The sequence below is a fragment of the Mesoplodon mirus genome, assembly GCF_964341445.2.
Source record: "Mesoplodon mirus genome assembly, chromosome: 9".
Lineage (NCBI taxonomy): Eukaryota > Metazoa > Chordata > Mammalia > Artiodactyla > Ziphiidae > Mesoplodon > Mesoplodon mirus.
In genome coordinates this window covers 86,300,384-86,320,394 of record NC_138985.1, presented here as the reverse complement: position 1 = coordinate 86,320,394, position 20,011 = coordinate 86,300,384, and the positions used below count along the sequence as shown (strand labels likewise).

General features: G+C 37.3%; 1 protein-coding gene across 3 annotated transcripts in view; it reads right to left on the bottom strand.

The window, feature by feature from the left end:
- Nucleotides 1–20,011, bottom strand: part of CPED1 (cadherin like and PC-esterase domain containing 1) — a 318,360-nt gene that overhangs the window by 143,678 nt on the left and 154,671 nt on the right. The window lies entirely within an intron of this gene.

The following is a 20,011-nucleotide window of genomic DNA, read 5'->3' as shown; positions in this document are numbered from 1 at the left end:
CGGGGATATATGTATATGTATAGTTGATTCACTTTGTTATACAGCAGAAACTAACACACCACTAAAATAAATAAATTAAAAAATTAAAGTTTAATGTGATGTTGGAACACAAGATTCACAAATGTCATAAAAATGAATATAACTCCTGCCCACAGAGCTACTGGTCAGTCCTACAGCTAGAGACATACTCAGCTACTCACACTCCCCTCCACTGGCATCTGCCTCATTTACAGCTTTGGCCCCTGAAGCCCTTCCCCACTATGATATCCTCAGTTAAGAAGACGTTTTTCCCAAGTTTTACTGAGATATAACTGACAAAGAGGATTTCTGAAGGTTTCCTGTAACCTAATCTCACTTGTAAACTTTCTTTTATAGAAAAAAAAAAGACTACATGATCCAAACAATAACCTACAAATTAACATTTGGGGCCAAAGCATTTTGGAAAACATGTTCTTATTTCAGCAATCTACTTTTGGAGTGGAGCGGAGTGCCTAAGAGCATAGCTTGTAAAGTAGCAGAATTCTGGAACCAGGCTGCCTGGGTTCAAAAACAGACTCTGCTACTCTAAGCTATGTGACCTTGGGCAAGTTCTCTGGGCCTCCATTCCTCCATCTATGGAATAGGAATTATCAAAGTGTCTACCTTCTAAGTGTTTTGCTTTGAGAACTGAGTTAATAAATGTAAAGCAATTAGAATAGGCCCGGGCACACAATAAGTGGTGGAAAAAATGTTAGATACTATGCATCTTAAATATTCTCAAAAGAGACAAATTTCTAATCTGTGAAGATGTATTAACATTTGGGAAATATCCAAAAGTCATTTGGAACAAATTCTGATTTTTAAAAAGTGGGGGAAAGTTTAGCAGTTTGGGTTGAAATTATGATGTGTATATAGAATGAGACTTGTTTTCTCATTTAGATTATTATCAGGTATAAATAAGTTGATTGTCTTTTGAAATGATGGCTTTCAAAATGATAGTCCTTCTTTTAAAAAGAGATTATACATACTAAAATACTAAATTATGGTTATACCTTGTGCCTGATGACACAAAGGTATAATATTTGTCCTTTGCTGTTCATTTGTAAAAATGGCACAGGGAACATTGAGTTCCTTATCTTTAATGGAATCCACCAGAAAGATATTGCCATGTTTGGCAAAGAAGTACTTCCCCTCTTTTTTGTTGAAAACTCTTGAATTCTCAGTTTCTCAGCTGAGATTGTTAACAAGATGACATACAAAAGTAATCATGCAACTATCAAAATTAAAACACATGTTCAGGGCAAATTTTATACTCAATTCTGGAATTTTGGTTTGAGCACCTTCACTACAAAATTTATAGTATAATTTAGCACAGGTGGTTTGTTCTGCAAAACCCTTCACACGTTTACATCTTGTTAAATCAAAATTTAAATATAAGGAATTTAAAAATCTCCAAATCATTTTGCTAGACCTCAACAGAAAAACATAAAGCCTGTTTTAAATGTTCCTCCTTTACCAACCTGAAGACATATTTGATTTATCTGCCTATTTCTCTTTTGCAAACACGTATACTGAGCTCCTCCTGTGCCTAAGCACTATTTGAAGCTCTTCACGACATTAACTCAGGTTTTCCTTAAAACCACCTTATGGGGTCAGTACTGTTATACCCATGACAGATGAGAAACTTTCATAAGGTCTCCAAACACTCACGTGATGAACTGCAACTCAAATCCAGACAGCATAAATAATGTTTTGATGAAAGTATTTAAGAGAGGTTATTTCACTTAAAGAAAATGTTTCCCTCCCTGTTATTTCTAAAACCTTTGAAATCTGGGTCTCTTAACTTTATCAGGAATTTAATTTTAAAATAACCTATCAGGTCAAGAATTCCAAATGCAAAATTTATTTTCCAAATCATTAGGTCTGGAAAGATCATCCTGAAGCATTTGGGAGGTGAGAGGGAGGGGAGGCAGAGGAGGTGAAAACCCCCCCAAAGTCAGTGAAAGTCTGCACCACATTGCTGAAGAATGAGGTTCTGAAGACTCGGGGGGCCAGTGGGGTGGAGAGGTCTGATGAGCTTTGAAGAGTGAGGTCATGCTCAGTGTTTTAAACTCATTAGTCCTGCCTAAAAAAAATGGATGTGGATAAGAAAGAAAAAAAGAAAGACAAATTAGCAGCATTTTCAAAAGAAGTTAAATATGTCAGGCAGTCAGGGGTCCTAACTCTGCCTTGAGGGAACATGCGTCAAACCAGCTTGTAGTTCTGCAATCGGTGAAACCGTCTGCAAGAAATACCCCATCCCTCATTCTTGTTCCTACAACACACGCCTATGGAAGGAAAGGTTAGAGTTGGTCAATTGCATGTGGAAATTTTCTCCACATCACCTAATTGAGACACGGGGCCAACCTTTCTTTGAACAAAAAACCAATCTGGTATAGCCTGCTGAAAGAAAGCACAGCAATGGCCTTGACTAATGAGGACAACAATAACTGCCCAAATGACGTATTATTAAATTTCATCCCCTGGACCACCACGACCTACAACTCACAACCACTTTCTGAGCCCGGGAGCAGAAAGCAACGGTGAGGAGGTGCTGCACAGATGTTTATTTCTAAGGCAATATTAGATTTGGTGGCACTCTGAAAACTATAATAATTGCTGATTCTCTGTGCTCACAGAGAACATTGAAAGACTACACATAACTCCAAAATGTACTATTGTTATATAGATACTAATTTCTTTATCACTAGGACTATAAATCAAATAATATATGGCAATAGTACAGTTGCTGGGACAAAGTAGGTGCTCAATTGAATTACAATCATGTACATTTATGCCAGAAATGAAACTGTCCTTGTTATGCTTGTTGCTGCTAGGGATCTTCTGCTTCAGATTATGAGTTACTAGAATAATAATTTTTTTTAACCTGGGCTTTTTCATATCTCTGAAATTGTATACAGCATTGGCTGTGATTGTACATTATTCCTTGAGACGAAGGGTCAAAACTTTCATGAGATATTCAAAAGGGTATCTGCTTCCTCCAAAAGATGAAGAATCACTGGCTCAGAGACATCATTTGCCTTCCCTTGTCTTATACAGAGTCAAGCTCTGTTGTTTGATGAAGCCAAAAATGTCTTTTTAAAAATAAGTCATGTTCTAGACTTGCTTTGGAGTGGGAGGAGGACTCATAAAACCGCTCACCCTAATACCCAAGGTCTCTCCTCTCTCTCACTACCACCCTCGCTATTTTCGTGTGTAACTTTGCTAGAGTTAATCTGGACTTGAGAAACGGGTAAGAAAATGGAGAAGGAGAAATTAAAGATCTAGGGATCCTCTGGAGCCATTAAAGCCCCCAAAGTGGGTATTTAGGAATTGGAGTTATCAAAAAGGGACTCTGTTTATCTGCTTCTCTTTTAACTAAACCTCCTTCAAAGTTTCAAATGCCACATTAGAAATGCGGTAAATCTAGCAGAATATTTTATTTAAAAACCTCCCAGGTTTTTTCTTTTTCTAGTTCCCTGTCCAATAATTCTGAAATTAGAAGACTAATTCTTAGAATGTCAAAACATAAACTTCAAACGAACATGATTGTATACAGCAGAAGGTTGCACTCAGGGAAACCTCTGGATGCTGTCGGAAGCCAGGAAGACCCGATTCTCTTCCACGGGGTCTTGGCGCTGCTGCGCTAACGGTAGTAAAAGTTTGTTTCTTCTTGTAAAAGAAGCAGATGTGACTTGGAGAAACATGGAGAAACAGATGTGCTGAGCAAACGTTTTTATTTAAGCGGTAATTTATCTGACCATAAGTTACATTAACTCAGAGGTGAGTGTTTAACATAACTCGTTTTCACCAACTCAGAAAGATAATTTATAGAAGCACTAAAAGAGATCGTGTATTAAAGAACACACCTCTCTCATCTTTGCCTGCTTTTTAAGAAAACAATGTTACACAAAATTCCCAAGCCTTTGGTGTCTGTGAAGGCTTACTGGGCACTGAGGTAGCCTCTGCGTTCAGAACGTCTGGTGTGCAAACTGCTCGTGAAAATAGCAGATCATTCCCCTGGGTGCTACATGGGCTCATGAAGAACGCTGGTAAAGGGTTGCACAGGCTTAGCACACAGAACATGAAACAACTGCAGAAGGCTAAGTGCTGAAGTCAAGGTCACTTAAGAAGACTTGAAAGAGTGCCTACAATTGAGGTCATTGCCAAGGAAATGGATGCCTCTGCTGCAGATCCTGCAGAGGGAAGTAGAAGACAAGAGCCAGTTCTCTACCAGGCGCAGTGGCAACCATGCCTACAGCACAAACTACTTTTAGCAGTCTGGGAAAACATCTGAATCTCCTTTAAATTTAGAAGAAAAAAAATGAAATTTTAGGTCCAAGAAAAGTCTCTATTCTCTATAGAGATGAGTCTTTATAGAGATGAATATTAATATATTCATCGTTATATCAACACAGTGGTAAAATACAATTTTGAGTATTTTCTTTCCTGAAAGAAGGGGTCCACAAAGGCAAAAGTGCCAGGACCCATGAACCTCAGGAATGCAACCGTGTGGAACAGCCCAGGTCACTCACTGTCCTTTCTAACTCCCAACTCAGCATTCCTGTCCTGATTCCTTTATAATTCCAGAAGTTCTCGGTACTATAAGCTCCTACTTCTTTTGCTGTCCTCTTTCTTCCCTCATCTCCTTCTCTATACACTTGCAGGTAAGTCCTAGAGGGGCATCGGGACCAAGAGTTTTCATGATGGTGATGACGACGATGATGCTCGTTCAACCTTGACCGAGCACTTGATCATGTACTTGGCTTGTGACAGAACTCTGCATTAATTATCTAGTTGAATCCTCAGACTGGTGCTATAAGATAGGTTCTAGGGCTTCCCTGGTGGCGCAGTGGTTGAGAGTCCGCCTGCCGATGCAGGGGACACGGGTTCGTGCCCCGGTCCGGGAAGATCCCACGTGCCGCGGAGCAGCTGGGCCCGTGAGCCATGGCCGCTGAGCCTGCGCGTCCGGAGCCTGTGCTCCGCAACGGGAGATGCCGCAGCAGTGAGAGGCCCATGTACCGCAAAAAAAAAAAAAAAAAAGATAGGTTCTATTACTACTTCTATTCTTAAAGATAAGAAAACTGAAGCTTAGGGGAGCTTATAAGCCTTGCACTAGGAGACACAGCCAATGAGGGCAGTTAGAAGCAGAGCCGGGACCACAGTCAGGCTTCTCTGACAGTGATTATAAACATGAGCCTTGGAGTCCACGGCTTTTAACCACTAGGTTAGGAAAATGGCCTGAGATGCTTTGTGAAGATGCAGTTTGCCCTGACAAAATAATTTCCACAGAGAAAAGTGACTCTCATCCTATTTACAGAGCAAGAGAATATTCTGACTTTTACAAAGGAGACATTCTTTTCTACATGTTTAAAAACTAAGTGCAGTATTCGATCAAAGCATTCGGGAGCCTATTTAATTTTCACTCATTAAAGGCAGAGAGATATCATAGGAAGTCATCAGAGGTGGAAATTTACCCTTGAAGAAACTGTTCATGATGCCCTTGAGAAATATCACCAAAATATACAGCATTTAATATAAAATCTAAATAAATAGAATAAATATAAAATATAAATAAATTAATATAGATAGAACTAAATTAATTAATGTATAAATAAATATAAAAAACAGCCTAAGACTTAGTTTCCTCGGAGAAGGGGGTAGGGTGGAGTAGATAATAAAAATTAGCTACATTATCTAATCTGCTTGTGAAGATTAAATAAGAGTCTGAAAGGCAGGATTTTTCCCCCTTGATGACTGTGTCACTGAAGCACTGTCAAATTGTCAGCTCCACAGCACAGCCTTCTCACTGTTATAAAGTATGCGTGAACAAAGGTTTTTCTTAAGTTTTGAAAAAATGTACTGTGGATATTTTAATAGAAACAATAAGGTAGTAAGGTGTGTTAAATAGTGAAAGCGATTAATTGGAAATTGTTCTAATTCTGTAATCAAGCATAACATTAAAAAAAAGCCTGTGCACTAGAAATCATTTTGACAATGAGTAGCAATAATAGTATTCTGGCTAAGTAGAATTCTAATATGTAAACTATTATAACCTGATTTAAATATTGGATGCCAATATAGTCAGATATTAGGATATATAAGATGTCTAGTAAAATATTAGATATTAGCCCTAAAACTTTCCTCATAGGTAGACTCTCAATGGGAAGACTCTGCTATCTGATATTACTCACCAAATAAAGATTATGAAGACCTCAGAATTTTGCAGTGACTCCAGACAATTAGATTGTAAGTGTGAGGAGGGTTTTAGATTCTATCGTCCAGAGTAATGATTAAGGGGATAGATTTGCATCAGACCCGTATTCAAATCCCACCTTTGCCACTAATTACATATGTTATGTAGAAAGCCTGGACAAGCTTTCTAACTGTTCTAACTATTCTAAAGTCTTAGTTTCTTCGTATGTGAAAAAAAGGGAGGGGATAAAAAAAATCATCTGTTTAGGGTTGTGGAGAACACTAAGTAAGGTAGGAAGGAAAAGTGCTTAACACGATGCCTGGCACATAATAAAAGTTCTATAAATGTTGCACGACTACTCCTCTTCCTTCTGAGGCTGCTGCTGTCCGTGTCATCCCCTACAGCACGTGGCAAATTTCTAAGAGCAGAGTGCAGAGCAGATACTTAATAATCAGTTGCTGGTTGGGAGGATTTCACTACAACACAGACTCTACTGTTGAAAAATTAAGTCACATTCTTCTGGTATACTGACGTAAACAAGGTAACTAAAAACCACTAAAATGAGTATTTCAACGATACTACAACTTTGGAATCGAACAAATTTTTATTAAGCAGTCATTGCTAAATGCTATTCTCTTCTTTTATTATGGACATTTGTTAACACATTAGACAACTATCGTATGAGTTGTTTTATAATTGTCCTTACGTGTTGTTGGAAATGTACAAAAAAATAAATGGGAACATTTTATAAAGCATTTCCAAATGCTATAACTGGAGTCATTCACACATCATTTAATAACTCAGCATCTAGATTGCTAATTAGTGTTTTTGTAAAATAAAGCAGCAAATACCAGTTTTAAATGTGTAGCTAAATGCTGGATGCATCATTCTTTTAAATGGCATTTTTTCTTTGCTTGGTATTTTCCCTTTCTTTATTAATTGAAATGTATTTTAAAATGAAAGCTGCTTCTAGCAAATGGATCCATGAAATGTAGTCTCCTATGGTTTTGCCCTATGACCTTTCTGCAGATTTTATTTATGACTCTATCTGGCACAACACTTTGGAGGCAAAATGTATATGAGACCACAGATCATCTGCAAATCAACTTCTGTGGATGCTCTATTGTTATCCATGTCAAAACTTTTTGATTTGGGAGGAGATATTAAAAGAAATATTTCCCCATATGTATTTTAATTTCCTTAGAACATAAATATATCTTCTAATTCTTATGCATGACATATTCCAGCAATAATAACAGCTTATTACTATCTAAATCTTTCTCCCTAACAGCAAAACATTATGCTATTTATGGATAAATCAACATGAAATAGTCTAGATATGTTATTTGACTTTTTATGTTTCATTAAGAATCATGTTTTCTATAATTGAATGCATACTTCTGATTATAATTACATTAGACAGAAAAGATGGCACATTCATGAGAATAAAGAGCTCTCAGAGTCCTATCACTGACTACAGAAATGATTAAAAACTTTGAGGGATTACCTTTAAACTATTCATACCTCTAGTAAATCCACTACAGATTTACTAGCTTTACTAGTAGAAAGTAGAAAAGCAGGATGTCTTATTGATATACATCAGTGGTTCTCACTGATTCTCAAAGATGTCCTCTGAGGGGCTGATTTTGCCCCTCAGAGGACATCTGGCAACACCAGAAGACATTTTTGGTTACCACAGCTTAGGGAGGGGCGTACTACTGGAAATCTAGTGGATGGAGGCCAGGGATGCTGCTCAACATCCTACAGTGCACAAGACAGCTCTCCAGAATGAAGAATTATCCAGCCCCAATATCAATAATGCTGAGGTGGAGAAGCCTTGGTCCAAATCTGGTTGTTTTATATCAGTCATGTAAATTAGCCCTTTCTCCCTCACTGATAATAACTAAACTAAGAGTTGCCTCTACAGCTACCATAGGCAAATTCCAACTGGTGATAAAATTAGAAACAGACACTAAACTCAAATAGTTAAGTATGGCTAAGTAGGTACTTAAAATATTTGATTATGTAAATAATGCAGAATGTCTATTAACAAATTAATTAAATTATCTTATTATTCACCAAATTGTCATAGTACTTGATTTTTTAATTGACTGGTATGCCTTATATTTGCTTTCCTCTTCACTGTTAGTCTTTTGGTTAAATAAGAAAATGAATAGTTGATGTCCAGAAGGTGAGAGAATGGGGGAAGGAGAAATTAGGAAACTTGATTAACTGCAAATCAGATTCTCCTCTTTTGGTTACTTGAAGGTGGACTGTTTCTTATGTTTATTTAAAATTTAATAATGGAGTCCATTAGGCCAAAATCTAATTTGAATAAATGTAAGGAGGAATTATAATTTTTCCTCTTAACCAACAAATAAAATATAATTAAGGTTTAATCCATTTCCTTTTAGCTTGCCATGTATAGGCTTTGGGGAATCAAATACATGTAGAACAGTCTATCATTTAATGTGCAGTAGATCAACTCTGGATTTCAACCTTAAAAATATAACAAAGGCACTATAGTTGTTGGAAAAAAAAGAAAAAGAACAATTTGGAAGGCCAAAAATTTGAGAGAAGATTAGAAATGTTATCCCTCACTTTTTGTATTCTACACTTCATCATAGCATCAGTTTGCCATGAAACCTAAAGACTCTAATGAGATTAAGCATAAAAGATAAATAAGGAAAAGTTCTCTGATTAGAATTTTATTTAACTGGAGCCCAAGGTGAGAAAATCCTACCTCTGCCATTAAATCCTCCCAGTTCCCGAGGCATCTCATGCTTAGTTAAGTGTCTAAAACAATCCACATTATTCATTCATTATCTTTTCACTCATTTTATGGTTTCTAAAAGGAAGGCTAAAAAAATAGTAGTACTTATTAGACACTTTTCCATTTTATATACTAGAGTACTGCTGATGGACCACCCATATAAACTTTAAATTAAGACCTTCTGGAAAGGATTCTTTTAAATGACTGAAATACTTTTCTGCAATCATCTGTAGGATACATCCCACAAGAATTTTCTAATATTTTTCTTGATATTTTAGTAACACATTCCTAATATAACCTATTGCCTAAGTTAATTGTATGATAACTAACTTCTTTCTGATCAGTATATTTGAGAAGGGAGGCATGTCTTGGAATATATTACATACTTCCCCACTAATGTATTTTTCTTATATTATTGAGGTATAATTTATATTTAGTATACATAATTTATATATAGCCAAACATACTTATAAGTATTATACACAGTTAATTGCACAAATCTGAAGTGCACAATTAATTAAATTTTTATACATCTATATACCACCTGGTTATATATGTAACCACCACCCAGATTAAGATATAGGACATTTGCCCAAAAAGTTTCCTCATGCTTAGAAGCTCCCACACCTTCTAGGTAACAACTATTTTGATTTCTATATGGTTTGACTGTTCTTAAACTTCATATAAATGAATTATAGTACATCTTTTTATGTCTGGCTTCTTTTTCTCACCATAATGTTTTGGAGATTTACCCATGTTTGTGTGTATCAATAGTTAATTTATTTTTAAATGTCTCAACAGTATTACATTGAATTTGTTTATCTCTTTTCTTATTGAACCTTTTCTAGCTTTTAGATTTTATAAGCAGCTTTTAGATTTTATATAACTGATATGAAGATTTCTTGTGCTTAAATGAAAAGAGCTATCAAGCCATGAAAAGACGTGGAGGAAACTTAAATGCATCACTAAGTGAAAGAAGCCAACCTGAGAAGCTACATACTGTATGATCCCAACTGTATGACATTCTAAAACAGCTAAAGCTATGGAGACAATGAAAAAAAATCAGTAGCTGCCAGGTGTTGGTAGGCAGTGGGAGAGATGAACAGGTGGAGCACAGAAGATTTTCAGGGCAGTGAAAATACTTTGTATGATTTTACAATGTTGGATCCATGTCATTATACATTTGCCCCAACTCATAGAATGTATAACACAAGGAGTAAGCCCTAAGGTAAACTATGGACTTTGGGTGATTATGATGTGTCAATGTAGGTTCATCCCTGGTAAAAAATGTACCATTCTGATGAGTGATGTTGATAATGAGAGGCTATGTATATGTGGGTCTGGGTGTATATGGGTAATCTCTGTACCTTCTTCTCATTTATTGTAAACTTAAAACTGCTCTAAAAAATAAAATGCTTTAAAAGTTAAAAAAATTTTTCTTGGATATATCTTTTGATGGAACTATGACTTCATTTATCTTGGGTACACAGCAGGACTGCTGTGTCATAGGATGTTAGCTATATGTTAGCTATAATAATACTGGCAACTTTTTCCAAAACGGGCAAACATTTGACACTCCCCCCAGCAGTGTATGAATGAAAGCTTGCTCCACGTCCTCTCCAACACTTTGTATTGTTAGTTCTTTTAGTGTTTTTCATTGTGGTGGGTTGGTAGTGGTATCTCATTGTCATTTTAACTTGCATTTCCCTGATGATTGATGGAATTGAGCATCTTTTCATATGCTTCTTGGCCATTGGGTTATCTTCTTCTTGTAAAGTAAGTGCCTTTCCATCTCAGCCTCATAATTTTCTGGCAACTTTTCTTGACCTTTTTTTCCCTAGCTCACGGGGAGTTGCAAACTCTAAAAAAAAATATCCGATGGCACCAACAGACCAAAGGGTCACCCAGCAGTCCAGCTGCCAGGATTTTGCCCTCACTCATCCCACCTAAGGATAGCTGGTTTGTGTGAAGGGGGCTTCTCCCCACCATCCTCCAAAGGGCAGTTCTTCCTGCCAGCAGACTAGGCCAATACCACTTTCTGGAGGACAGTAGCACCTGCTTCGCTAGTTTATTCTTTCTCTTTGGGCTCAGGAGGAAGGTTCCCACCAATGTTAGTGGAGCCTAAAGCATACTTGACTAGACAACTGGAATCAGGCAATTGGGGACGGCAAGCTCCAGGGGTCTGGATCCTCACTGGAGTCCATAGGAGCAGGTCCGCTCCTCAGTGGAAGACGTGGCAGCCTGCAGTTGCAGAGCCCAGAGCCGAGCAGGCAGGCACGGGCAAGGACTGGGGCCACTCCTCCTTCTGCGGGTCCCACACCCCAACCCCACCCTGGCACAAGGCGACCTCAGCAGCAGTGTACTTTAATCACAGGACTTTGCAATACACCAAGGGTCAATGAGACTTCTCATTTTATTAACATCAAGGAAACTCAAAAATCATCTAATCCAATTCCTCATCTGTTCCTTGAGAGATGGATTTCCAATTGATGCTTGAATACTTCCTGGGACAGAAAAGTCCCCACCCGTGAGGGAGCCAGGAGGCAACGTAATACAACATGGACTCTGGAACTAGGCACAACTGGATCTGAATCCAAGCCTTGCCACTCACTAGCTATGTGATCTTGGGCAATTGCTTTAACCCCTCTGATCTTTGGGATTTCTCCTCTGAAACTGAGGGCTAAGAGCAGAATTCAATCTATAAGGATGCTGTAAGGATTAAAGAGACTATAACTAAATCTAAAGCATTTATGACAGAGCCTGGCACATAGTAAATGATAGTCAATAATACCTATTTGGGAGCAGTTTTGACCTTTAAAGAACTCTTTTTTATACAACTTGGATCAAAACTCCTACACCTAAATCCAAGTTACAGCTTCTGGCGTGACATCAAATAAACTCATTTTAGTTTCCAGTGGAAGGGACAGCCCCAGACAGTGTCACAGGATTGGGAAGCATGTCTGGGGAAGGGTAAATAGGCCAGGTTAGCAGAAGCATAAAATACACTGACAAACAATGAGACATGAGGCTGAAAAAACATATGGACCAACATGAGAGAAGTGAATGACCATCAGAGGGACAGCTTGGAGCATTTTTGGCAAAGCCTATGACAGAGTACGCTTTAAGTTGATCAAGATCAAGCTTGCAAAACTGAACTGGAAAAGAGTCAGACAGATACTGGGAAACAAAGCCGGGGACTATTTTAGTATTTGAGTCAACAAGTAACAAGAACTGAACCAGAATAGTGTCATAAGAAGGACAAAGAAAGGATAAATCAGAGACAAGTGGGCAAATCCTGCAGATTCCACCTCTGCAACATCCCTTTCTACTCATGGTATCATCTCCATTCCTACTGACACTTCTCTAGATATTTATCATGTATATAATTACAATTACATGTACGAAGGTCTCTTCAGATGACAGCCAGGTAGGAATATATATTACTGAAATGAATGTCAGTGTTAAAAGATCAAGCATAAGGATTTTACACTTCTATGAACACTTAGAAATTTAAAAAATTTTAAATGGGTTTTGCATATAGAAGAATAATGAATGAGTCATTTACCATGTTTTAGTTTAGAGTGGAACCAAAAAATACAGCTATGCCAATAATTGTGTATAATACAATTACATTTCAAAAGATACAGCAAAAATTCAATAGCACAAACCTAACAAGAAAAGTGAAAAGTAAAAATACATTCTTTCATGCCCTAATGTAGAAATTTTATTTTACTTTGTAACTTTTATTATATATTTACTCCATATAAAAGTCAAGTTTACTGACCAGTAAAAATGTAGTTACCCATAGAGACTTTTAAAAATTAAAATCTACATTAAAATTAAATCTATGGTGCTTTTTGAAGTAAACGAATTGTTGTTGGTAACCATAAATATTCTGGAAAAAATCATTCATACTCTTAGCTTTCCCTCAAAGATGATTTACTTTAAGAGTTAGTTTCTATGTAAAATATTAGAGTCAGAAAAAGAAAAATGGAAAAACAGAGTCACACACTAAAGAAGGTGAGAATATTTAGTTTGGACATAACTACACACACACCGCATACACACACTTAGACAAAAACACACCTCCCTCTAGGTTTTGGTTCCCTCCTTCATGAACATTTTTAGTGTGGCTCTATAATTTGTTTTCCAGCTTGGAAAAAGACTGAGGTATAGCAACCCTAAGAAAGCAAACTGAAAAGTAGATAGCTGAGAGGAACATAATCTTGAAGTCTTCTCCATAGTCTAGACCCCTGTTTCCCCAACTGTGTTCCACAGAAGAATATCGATAGGTAGTTCATTAAAAAGATGTCAAATAAGTTTGGAAATGCTGGACACTACATATTCTTCTTTTGAAAGCCCACCATTTAAATAAGTATCTGAAACGTTCAAAGAAGTCCTACAGTAAAGAAACCTACTTAATTTTGTTTAATCCATTGCTTCATAACCATACAACACTACTCTTTCCTATCTTTTTTTTTTTTAACATCTTTATTGGAGTATAATTGCTTTACAATGGTGTGTGAGTTTCTGCTGTATAACAAAGTGAACCAGCTATACGTATACATATATCCCCATATCCCCTCCCTCTTGCATCTCCCTCCCACCCTCCCTATCCCACTCCTCTAGGTGGTCACAAAGCACCAAGCTGATCTCCCTGTGCTATGTGGCTGCTTCCCACTAGCTATCTATTTTACTTTTGGTAGTGTATATATATGTCCATGCCACTCTCTCACTTCGTCCCAGCTTACCCTTACCCCTCCCCATGTCCTCAAGTCCATTCTCTACCTCTGTGTCATTATTCATGTCCTGCCCCTAGGTTCTTCAGAACCATTTTTTTATTTTTTAGATTCCATATATATGTGTTAGCATACAGTATTGGTTTTTCTCTTTCTGACTTACTTCACTCTGTATGACAGACTCTAGGTCCATCCACCTCACTACAAATAACTCAATTTCATTTCTTTTTATGGCTGAGTAATATTCCATTGTATATATGTGCCACATCTTCTTTATCCATTCATCTGTCAGTGGACACTTAGGTTGCTTCCATGTCCTGGCTATTGTAAATAGTGCTGCAATGAACATTGTGGTACATGACTCTTTTTGAATTATGGTTTTCTCAGGGTATATGCCCAGTAGTGGGATTGCTGAGTCATATGGTAGTTCTATTTTTACTTTTTTAAGGAACCTCCATACTGTTCTCCATAGTGGCTGTATCAATTTACATTCCCACCAACACTGCAAGAGGGTTCCCTTTACTTCACACCCTCTCCAGCATTTACTGTTTGTAGATTTTTTTGATGATGGCCATTCTGACTGGTGTGAGGTGATACCTCATTGTAGTTTTCATTTGCATTTCTCTAATGATTAGTGATGTTGAAAATCCTTTCATGTGTTTCTTGGCTACCTGTATATATTCTTTGGAGAAATGTCTATTTAGGTCTTCTGCCCATTTTTGGATTGGGTTGTTTGTTTTTTGGATATTGAGCTGCATGAGGTGCTTGTAAATTTTGGAGATTAATCCTTTGTCAGTTGCTTCATTTGCAAATATTTTCTCCCATTCTGAGAGTTGTCTTTTGGTCTTGTTTATGGTTTCCTTTGCTGTGCAGAAGCTTTTAAGTTTCATTAGGTCCCATTTGTTTATTTTTGTTTTTATTTCCATTTCTCTAGGAGGTGGGTCAAAAAGGATCTTGCTGTGACTTATGCCATGGAGTGTTCTGCCTGTTTTCCTCTTAGAGTTTTATAGTGTCTGGCCTTACATTTAGGTCTTTAATCCATTTTGAGTTTATTTTTGTGTAAGGTGTTAGGGAGTATTCTAATTGCATTCTTTTAGATGTAGCTGTCCAGTTTTTCCCAGCACCACGTATTGAAGAGGCTGTCTTTTCTCCATTGTATATTTTTGCCTTCTTTATTAAAAATAAGGTGACCATATGTGCATGGGTTTATCTCTGGGCTTTCTATTATGTTCCATTGATCTATATTTCTGTATTTGTGCCAGTACCATACTGTCTTGATTACTGTAGCTTTCTAGTATAGTCTGAAGTCCGGGATCCTAATTCCTCCAGCTCCGTTTTTCTTTCTTAAAATTGCTTTGGCTATTCGCGGTCTTTTGTGTCTCCATACAAATTGTGAAATTTTTTATTCTAGTTCTGTGAAAAATGCCATTGATAGTTTGATAGGGATTGCCTTGAATCTGTAGATTGTTTTGGGTAGTACAGTCATTTTCAAAATGTTGACTCTTCCAATCCAAGAACATGGTATATCTCTCCATCTGTTTGTATCATCTACAATTTCTTTCATCAGTGACTTATAGTTTTCTGCATACAGGTCTTTTGTCTCCTTAGGTAGGTTTATTCCTAGGTATTTTATTCTTTTTGTTGCAGTGGTAAATGGGAGTGTTTCCTTAATTTCTCTTTCAGATTTTTCAACATTAGTGTATAGGAATGCAAGAGATTTCAGTGCATTAATTTTGTATCCTGCTACTTTACCAAATTCATTGATTAGCTCTAGTAGTTTTCTGGTAGCATCTTTAGGATTCTCTATGTATAGTATCATGTCATCTGCAAACACTGACAGTTTTACTTCTTCTTTTCTGATTTGGATTCCTTTTATTTCTTTTTCTTCTCTGATCACTGAGGCTAAAACTTCCAACAGTATGTTGAATAACAGTGGTGAGAGTGGACAACCTTGTCTTGTTCCTGATCTTAGTGGAATGGTTTCAGTTTTTCACCATTGAGAACGATGTTGGCTGTGGGTTTGTCATATATGACCTTTATTATGTTGAGGTAGGTTCACTCTATGCCTACTTTCTGGGTGGGGGGGGTTTTCTCATAAATAGGTGCTGAATTTTGTCGAAAGTTTTTCTGCATCTATTGAGATGATCATGTTTCTTCTCTTTCAATTTGCTAATATGGTTTATCATATTGATTGATTTGCATGTATTGAAGAATCCTTGCATTCCTGGGATAAACCTCACTTGATCATGGTGTATGATCCTTTTAATGTGCTGTTGGATTCTGTTTGCTAGTATTTTGTCGAGGATTTTTGTATCTATGTTCATCAGTGATATTGGCCTGTATTTTCTTTGTGACATCTTTGTCTGGTTTTGGTATCAGGGTGATGGTGGCCTTGTAGATTGAATTTGGGAGTGTTCCTCCCTCTGTTGTATTTTGTAAGAGTTTGAGAAGGATAGGTGTTAGCTCTTCTCTAAATGTTTGATAGAATTCACCTGTGAAACCATCTGGTCCTGGGCTTTTGTTTGTTGAAGGATTTTTAATCACAGTCTCAATTTCAGTGCTTGTGATTGGTCTGTTTATATTTTCTATTTCTTCCTGGTTCAGTCTCAGAAGGTTGTGCTTTTCTAAGAATTTGTCCATTTCTTCCAGGTTGTCCATTTTATTGGCATAGAATTGCTTGTAGAAATCTCATGATCCTTTGCATTTCTGCAGTGTTAGTTGTTACTTCTCCTTTTTAATTTCTAATTCTATTGATTTGAGTCTTCTCCCTTTTTTTCTTGATGAGTCTACCTAACAGTTTATCAATTTTGTTTATCTTCTCAAAGAAACAGCTTTATTTTCACTGATCTTTGCTATCATTTCCTTCATTTCTTTTTCATTTATTTCTGATCTGATCTTTGTGATTTCTTTCCTTCTGCTAAGTTTGGGCGTTTTTTGTTCTTCTTTCTCAACTTGCTTTAGGTGTAAGGAAAGGTTGTTTATTTGAGATGTTTCTTATTTCTTGAGGTAGGATTGCATTGCTATAAACTTCCCTCTTAGAACTACTTTTGCTGCATCCTGTAGGTTTTGGGTCATCGTGTTTTCATTGTCATTTGTTTCTAGGTATGTTTTTATTTTCTCTTTGAGTTCTTCAGTGATCTCTTGGTTATGAAGTAGTGTACTGTTTAGCTTCCATGTGTTTGTAGTTTTTACATTTTTTTTCCTGTAATTGATATCTTATTTCAGCATTGTGGTCGGAAAAGATAACTGGTACGATTTCAATTTTCTTAAATTTACCAAGGCTTGATTTGTGACCCAAGATATGATCTATCCTGGAGAATGTTCCATGAGCACTTGCGAAGAAAGTGTATTCTGTTGTTTTTGGATGGAATGTCCTATAAATATCAATTAAGTCCATCTTATTTAATGTATCATTTAAAGCTTGTATTTCCTTATTTATTTTCATTGTGGATGATCTGTCCATTGGTGAAGATGGGCTGTTAAAGTCCCCTACTATGATTGTGTTACTGTTGATTTCCCCTTTTATGGCTGTTAGCATTTGCCTTATGTATTGAGGTGCTCCTATGTTGGGTGCATAAATATTTACAATTGTTATATCTTCTTTGTGGATTGATTCCTTGCTCATTATGTAGTGTCCTTTTTTGTCTCTTGTAACAGTCTATATTTTAAAGTCTATTTTGTCTGATATGAGAATTGTTATTCCAGCTTTCTTTTGTTTTACATTTGCATGCAATATATTTTTCCATCCCCTCACTTTCAGTCTGTATGTGTCCCTTGGTCTAAGTGGGTCTCTTGGAGACAGCATGTATATGGTTCTTGTTTTTGTAACCATTCAGCCAGTCTGTGTCTTTTGGTTGGAGCATTTAATCCATTTACATGTAAGGTAATTATCAATATGTATGTTCCTATCACCATTTTCTTAATTGTTTGGGGTTTGTTATTGTAGGTCTTTTCCTTCTCTTGTGTTTCCTGCCTCAAGAAGTTCCTTTAACCTTTGCTGTAAAGCTGGTTTGGTGGTGCTGAATTCTCTTAGCTTTTGCTTGTCTGTAAAGGTTTTAATTTCTCCATCAAATCTGAATGAGATCCTTGCTGGGAAGAATAATCTTGGTTGTAGCTTTTTCCCTTTCATCATTTTAAATATGTCCTGCCACTCCCTTCTGGCTTGCCGAGTTTCTGCTGAAGGATCAGTTGTTACCTTATGGGGATTCCCTTGTATGTTATTTGTTGCTTTTCCCTTGCTGCTTTTAATATTTTTTCTTTGTACTTAATTTTTGATAGTTTGATTAATATGTGTCTTGGCGTGTTTCTCCTTGGATTTATCTGGTATGGGACTCTCTGCGCTTCCTGGAGTTGATTAACTATTTCCTTTCCCAAATTAGGGAAGTTTTCAACTATAATCTCTTCAAATATTTTCTCAGTCTCTTTCTTTTTCTCTTCTTCTTCTTGCACCCCTATAATTAGAATATTGGTGCATTTAATGTTGTCCCAGAGGTCTCTGAGACTATCCTCAATCCTTTTCATTCTTTTTTCTTTATTCTGCTCTGCAGTAGTTATTTCCACTATTTTATCTTCCAGGTCACTTATCCATTCTTTTGCCTCAGTTATTCTGCTATTGATTCCTTCTAGAGAATTTTTAATTTCATTTATTGTGTTGTTCCTCATTGTTTCTTGCTCTTTAGTTCTTCTAGGTCCTTGTTAAATGTTTCTTGTATTTTCTCCATTCTATTTCCAAGATTTTGGATCATCTTTACTATCATTACTCTGAATTCTGTCTCACGTAGACTGCCTATTTCCTCTTCATTTGTTTGGTCTGGTGGAGTTTTACCTTGCTCCTTCATCTGCTGTGTTTCTCTGTCTTCTCATTTGGCTTAACTTGCTGTGTTTGGGGGCTCCTTTTCACAGGCTGCAAGTTTGTAGTTCCCATTGTTTTTGCTGTCTTCCCCCAGTGGGTCAGGTTGGTTCAGTGGCTTGTGTAGGCTTCCTGATGGAGGGGACTAGTGCCTGTGTTCTGGTGGATGAGGCTGGGTCTTGTCTTTCTGGTTTTTCAGGACCACGTCTGGTGTTGTGTTTTGGGGTGTCTGTGACCTTATTATGATTTTAGGCAGCCTCTCTTGTAATGGATGGGGTTGTGTTCCTGTCTTGCTAGTTGTTTGGCATAGGGTGTCCAGCACTGTTGCTTGCTGGTCCTTGAGTGGAGCTGGGTCTTTGCGTTGAGATGGAGATCTCTGGGAGATTTTCACCGTTGGATATTATGTGGAGCTGGGAGGTCTCTGGTGGACCAATGTCCTGAACTCTGCTCTCCCACCTCAGAGGCACAAGCCTGACACCCGGCTAGAGCACCAAGACCCTGTCAGCCACACAGCTCAGAAGAAAAGGGAGAAAGAAAGGAAGGAAGAAGAAATAAAATAAAATAAAATAAAGTTATTAAAATAAAAAATAATTAGTAAAAATTAAAAAATTTTTTAAAGTAATAAAAAAAGAAAAAAAAAAAAGAAAAAAAAAAAGAAAGAAGAGAACAACCAAACCAAAAACAAATCCACCAATGATAACAAGTGCTAAAAACTGTATTTAAAAAAAAAAAAAAAGAAAACGGACAGACAGACCCTAGGTCAAATGGTAAAAGCAAAGCTATACAGACAAAATCACACAAAGAAGCATATACATTCACACTCACAAAAAGAGAAAGAGGAAAATATATATATATATATATATATATATATATATATATATATATATATATACATAAAGAAAAAAGAAAGAGAGCAACCAAATCAATAAACAAATCTACCAGTGATAATAAACTCTAAATACTAAACTAAGATAAACATAAAACCAGAAACCAGTCAGTCGCATACAGCAAACCCCAAGTGTACAGCCTCTCCCAAAGCCCACTGCCTCAATTTTGGGATGATTCGTTGTCTATTCAGGTATTCCACAGATGCAGGGTGCATCAAGTTGACTGTGGAGATTTAATCCACTGCTCCTGAGGCTGCTGGGAGAGATTTCCCTTTCTCTTCTTTGTTTGCACAACTCCTGGGGTTCAGCTTTGGATTTGGCCCCGCCTCTACGTGTATGTCGCCTGATGGCATCTGTTCTTTGCTCAGACAGGACGGGGTTAAAGGAGCAGCTGATTCAGGGGCTCTGGCTCACTCAGGCCGGGGGGAGGGAGGGGTGAGGATGCGGGGCGAGCCTGTGGTGGCAGAGGCCGCCGTGACGTTGCACCAGCCTGAGGTACGCCGTGCGTTCTCCCGGGGAAGTTGTCCCTGGATCAGGGGACCCTGGCAG